Raw genomic sequence first — 6,659 nt, forward strand, 5'->3', positions numbered from 1 at the left:
TATTTTTTGGATTATATCTAATAAAATTTTTTTAACATTTTGTGTAGATGGTCATGAGGAATATCAATGTATAGTTCATATTGTCAAATTTATAGACATATGTTTACTGTATTTGGTTATTATCTTTTCAGTGTCTATGGGATCTGTACTAGCTCTCTCATTCTTTTAATTTTATTTGAAGTTAATTTAGTTAACATATAGTGTACTATTAGTTTCAAGGGTAAAATTTAGTTCTCTCATTCTTAATTAATATTGGTATATTATTTTTCCTCTTCTTTTCTAACCCATCTATTTAGATGATTGTCAACTTAACTGATCTTCTTCAAGAAACCACTTTTGATTTCCTCAGTTTCTACTGATTTGTTTGATTGGTATTACATTAGTTTCTGCTTTTATTTAATTGATTCCTTCATAATGATTACATTTGGTTTTAACTAATTATCTAGTTTCTTAAGATGGAAGCATAAATCGCTGACTATAGACTTACTGACCCTTAATTTTCAATATTATAAAATTGCCTTTAAGCCCTTCTTTAGCTAAATATTTCTATGCTGTGTTTTTGCTATCCATAATTTTTAAAATATTTTCTAATTTCCCTTGTGATATTTTTTGACCTATGGATTCTGTAGTAGTATGTTGACTGGATTCTAAATCCTGAGGGATTTTCGACATATCTTTCTCTTATTGATTTCTAATTCAATTCCACTGTGGTCAGAGCAAATAATTCATTTTATCTGAAATTTAAAGAATTTACTGACATTTGTTCTGATGAGGGAACAGAAGGCTAGCTGAGGACAAAGCAGAAGCTGACACCCTGCAACCTGCCCCAGCCCCCGACTCCATGGTGGGACCTGTGTGACCTTATTCCAGGAATCTCCTACCTATCTTAATGGTAATGCTCTGCTAGAGGGGAAAAACAACCCTTTACAATGGCAAGGCCTCTGATATCTTGTAGGTCCTCTTTAGCATATGAAAATTCTTTCCCCTAACCCCATACTATATAATCAGCCATTCCTCACAATGCCAGGGCAGCAGTTCTTTCTATCTATGGGTCCTGTTCCTTGCTTTAATGAACGACCATTTTGTGTCAAAGACGTCTCAAGAACTCCTTCTTGGTCTTCGGCTCTAGCCTTCACTTACATTCTAAAACTTCATCAGTTTTTATGGCATAGAATATGGTGTATCTTATTAGTTGTTTTGTGTACATTTAAAAAGAATGTTGCTGAGTGACTGCTTTATAAATGTAAATCAGGTCAAAATATTTAATTGCACGGCTCATGTCTTCTATAGCCTTACTAATTTTCTTTCTATTATTCTATCAGTTAGTGGGCCATGCTGGAACTTTGTACTGTGGGTCATACATTTTCATTCTACTTATGTTAAAAGCCCCACAACACATTTTTATTATTTTTCCTTAAAACATTAATAACTTTTTAAAGGGATTTACAAAATAAGAAAAATATATCATGTTTACCAACACATTTTCCACTTCTCACGCATTTCATTCTTTAAGTACATTCAAATTTGCATCAGTCATTATTTTTCTTTTCACTAAGGGATTCCCTTTAACATTTGTTATAGTCATAATGGTAAGTAGTATAGTGGTAGTCTACTGGTGATTATACTCTAAGCTTTTCTATATCTTAAAATTATTTCACCTTTGTTTATGAAAGATAATTTTACTTGGTTAGAGTGTTCCACTCTTCTCTGATTTACATTGTTTCTGAGGAGAAATATGCCATCATTCTTTTTTCCTTTAGTATAAAATAGGACTTTTTACTACCTCTGGTTTTGTAGATTTTTCTCGGTAATCACTGTTTTAACGCAACTGTGTATAATGCACCTTTGTATAGATCCCTTCTGATGGACATTTATTGGGTTTCTTGGATCTATGGCTTTAGAGTTTTATCAGAATTGAATAATATTGGTCAGTGTTTCTTTAGAAATCTTCATCTTTCTGAGACTCCAATTACACATATTAGAATGCTTGGTGTTTTCTCACTGCCACATTGCTCCTTCTTAAAAGAATCTTTTTTCTCTGTATTTCATTTTGGATAGTTTTTATTGCCATATCTTCAAGATTACTATTTTTTTCTTCTACTATGTCTATTCTGCCATTAAACCCATCTTATGTATATTTCATCATATACAAGACCAACTTCTATCTCTGGAAGCTTGATTTGGGCTCTTTTGTGTCTTCCGTTTCTTGCTGTCTTTTTAAAATCTAATTTAATTTAGTTAAGATATAGTGTATTATTAGTTTCAGGGGTAGAACCTAGTGATTCATCAGTTGCATACAACACCCAGTGCTTATAACATTAAGTGCCCTCCTTAATGCCCATCCCCCAATTGTCCCATTCCCCCACCTATTTCCCCTCCAGGAACCCTGTTTGTTCCCTATTGTTCCCTATAGTTAAGTCTCTTATGGTTTGCCTCCCTCTCTGTTTTTCTCTTATTTTATTTTTCCTTCCCTTCTTTCATGTTCATCAGTTGTGTTTCGTAAATTCCACATATGAGTGAAATCATATGGTATTTGTCTTTCTCTGATTTATTTCACTTAGTAAAACATTCTCTAGTTCCATCCATGTCATTACAAATGGAAAGACTTCTTTTTTGATAGCTGAGTAATATTCCTGTGTGTGTCTGTGTGTGTGTGTGTATAACATCTTTATCCATTCATCCATCCACTATATATCTTTAACAACTTCATGCTTTCCTCTTCATATTGAGCATATGGTAAATATTTATAATACATATTTAATATTCTTATCTGCTAGTTCTCCCATACTTGTTATTTCTATTTCTATAGATTACTTTTTACCCTCATTATTGTTCCTATTTTTTTGCTTTTTTTCATGCCTAGTAATTTTTATTTTTTTATTTTATTTTATTTTTTAAAATATTTTACTTATTTGACAGAGATCACAAGTAGGCAGAGAGGCAGGCAGAGGGAGAGGTGGAAGCAGGCTCCCTGCCCAACAGAGAGCCCGATGCGGGGCTTAATCCCAGGACCCTGGGATCATGACCTGAGCTGAAGGCAGAGGCTTTAACACACTGAGCCACCCAAGCGCCCCAATGCCTGGTATTTTTTTTAATTCAGTGCCAGACTTTGTCAAGTTTATAATTTGAATATGGATTTTTTTTTCATTTCTTTAAATACTTCTGGGCATTTTTAAAATTGTGTAGTTAGTTGGAAACCATTTGGTCCTTTCAAATCTTGCTTATAGGATTTGTTAGGTAAATTCAGACAGCTTTTGTACCAGGGCTTTGACCAATAAGAACAGTTATTCCTGGACCTGTGTGAGGATTGTTTCACATGACCCCTTCTAATGGGATTTTCCCCCCACTTTGTTAATTTCCTCACCCACATGCACCAATTAGTACTCAGCTGAAGATTCTGGAAGAACTCTTTACAAATCTCTGGGGCACTCTTTCCCTATGCAATTGTCTTTTCTCTAGTATTCTTTCCTATGAATTTTAGCACTTTGGCCTCCCAAAACCTGAATTCCTTCTTGTTATACCACTGGACCTAATTTGATTTCCCTCTCCTTATGCTTCATCCTGGAAACTATAATGAAATTAGAGGTAATTATACAGCTCACCTTATTTGATTCTCTTTTCTCAGATCTATTTTGTGTTGTCTCTTGTCCAATGTTTGAAAATCACTGTTTCATATATTTTGTTCAATTTTGTAATTACTTAAGGTAAGATATCAGATTCAGTTTCAGTTTTCCTGACCCAAAGCAGAAGTCTTAAACTTCGTTATTTTTACAATTATTTTCTAACAAATGGACTTAAGGCTATATGTATCTCCTAAACTGAAGCTTCATCTTGCAAGTCTGATGATCACTTCTAAATAGTTTGCTATTTTCATTAGGATTTCCCATTTGATTCATAAACTATGTAAAAGTATGTCTTTAAATTCCAAATTTATCAGATCTTATAGGTCAACTTAGATTGCTATTTCTAATCATAATGCATCCAAATTCCTCTTAGGAATTTTGACTGATATTGCTTATTTTGTATTTATTTAAAAAACACTGTTTATTTTGTATTTATTAAAAGTTCCTTTATGGCCTAATATGTGGTAAGTTTTATATGAGCTTAAAAATAATGCATATTTTCTATTTTTGAGATGCAGTTTTGATAAAAATCAATTGTATTAAGCTTATTCATTGTGTTGTTCAATTTTTCTGCATCTTCAGTAAGTTTCTTCTTGCATGACTCACCAGATTCTGAGATATACTTGTTAAAAGTTTACACTATGATAAAAAAAAAATTTGTCACTCTCTCTTTGAAATTCTTTGCTTTTTTCTTCATATATTTCAAGTCTATATTGTTAAATGTATGAAGTCCAATATTGTTAGATACTCTGAGAAATTCTAGTTGCCATTAAGTGTAATTATTTTTGCTTGCATTTATGGCTTCCTAATGTTAATATACCTATTTTTTTAAAACATAGTATTTTACAACTAAACTAAAATTTAAAAATTAATAAATGGCCATAATATTCTATTTTGGTTTAGTTTTATTGTGTGGTAGGAAAGAAAGTATGAATCTATAAATAGGTTTATAACAAAATGCACATGAGAATAAAATGAAATTATAGTTATTGAAGTGTTTTTATAAAAATAAAAATACTTTATCAATACTAGATATCATCATTCTGAATCTGTTACCCTTCTTTAGTCCTCAAAAACACAAAATCCATCCCCTCGTGGTAATTACAAAAAATGGTAGGAAGTGCAGTAATTAACTTACATGCAAAAAAAAAAAAAAAACCTGTTTTTTAATTCATTCCAAAAACCAAAAAGTCCTAGAGCAACTGCATAAATTCATGGATTAAGCAATTAAAGGTTAAATTAAAGAGGGTGGACTAACTAGAGAGTCTCATTTTCTTAATGAACATCTCTTTGATTTTTGTGAGGAACTATTTAACTAGGGGTTGTTGTCATTATTAATGACTAATGATTACTGTCATAATTAATCATCTGCTCATATATGCCTTAGTCAATTCAGGCTACTCTAATAAGTACCACACACTGAGTACCCTAAACAACAGAAATTTGTTTCTCACAGTTCTAGAGGTTGGGAAATCTCAGATTATGGTGCCAGCATGCTGAGGTTCTTGGTGAAGGCCTTCTTTCTGATTTGTAAATGGCTGTCTTTTCCTTGTATTCTTATGGCAGACAGCACAGAGAGGAAGCAAGCTCTTTGTGTCTCCTCTTATAAGCTACTAATTTAAAATTAAATTTTTAAATTTAAAATTTTTAATAGTGATAATAACTTTATAGTATGTGTCAATTTTCATTGTTATTTATGGAAAATATCAATCTGGCTGTAGGGTTTGTTGTTTTTCTTTAATGTATACAATATTTTTCCTGAGTTCCAGCTTTCCTTTTCTTCTAGGCATTTTATAGTTAGTCCTTTTTTTTGTTTTAACTATTTAATCATTTAGAAGGCATCATTTCCCCCAATATATCCTACTTTCTATATTAGCTTCATATGAATTGTTCCATAATCTGTTTATAAATGTGGTTGGATCTACCCTTATGCTTTCTACTTGGTACAATTAATCAGTCAGTTCCTACTCCACACCAAACTATTTTAATGACTTTGGCATTCTAATACCATTTTATTATTAACCAGTACAAACCACTTCTCATTATTCTTTTATTTTCAGAATTTGTGGGATGTTAGAATCATTAATTTTCCAAGATGACCTTTAGAAACATCTTTAAAACTTTTCAAAAACATTCATTGATATTTTGACTGGAATTATATCATATTATAAATTGTGCTATCTGGAGAACTAATATTTTTAGATTTAAGTAAGCCTTGGTATTTATTTCATATATTCATTATATTTAGTGGGGTTATTTTGCACTTACCTTACATTTCTTATTAGGATTATTTGTACATATTTTATGCTGATTATTTATTATTAGTAAGTAAGATGACCATATAATTTGTTATTCAAACCAGTAGACTAATAGTGAAAGGGAACACAAATAATAACAGGCATAAACAGGAACTCAAAGTTATTATTAATATGATTTTTTAAAATTATATTTTCTAATAGTCAATGTAATTAAATAGCAATGGTGTCTATGTACATATGTATTTTTTTAAACAAATCAATCTTTCTACCACTATGTTAAATGTAATCACTTATACTGAGTTCTCTTACTTTCTTAGATTATCAAATGTCATTTACATATCATAACTTTAACATCATATTTTTATTAATTTTCTTAATTTGTTTTTCTTAACTTATTGTCATATAGAACTTCCAGAAAAATATTAAATAGTAGTAGTGAGGGAGTGTTATTTTTTTTTTTTTTGTCCTTGCTGGGATCACTACTAACACAGTACCATTTTGATGCAATGATAGTTATTTCATGTTGGCAGGGGGAGGTCCTTCCTAATTCTTTTTGTAAATTATACTAATTGAAGTATAACAAGTATAAACACAATATATAAAGTCATCTGATATAGCTCAGTGAAATTTCACATCTGTGTAATCAGTACCAAACCAAGATAGATGATACTACCAACCCTCCAGAAGTATCTTCTACTTCTGCACAGAGAAATACTATATTCCCACATAAAACAAATATTGAGACATATAATACCATATATCAAGTTTCCTGCTTTTG

The sequence above is a fragment of the Mustela nivalis genome (assembly GCF_964662115.1).
Source record: "Mustela nivalis genome assembly, chromosome: 1".
Taxonomy (NCBI): Eukaryota; Metazoa; Chordata; class Mammalia; order Carnivora; family Mustelidae; genus Mustela; species Mustela nivalis.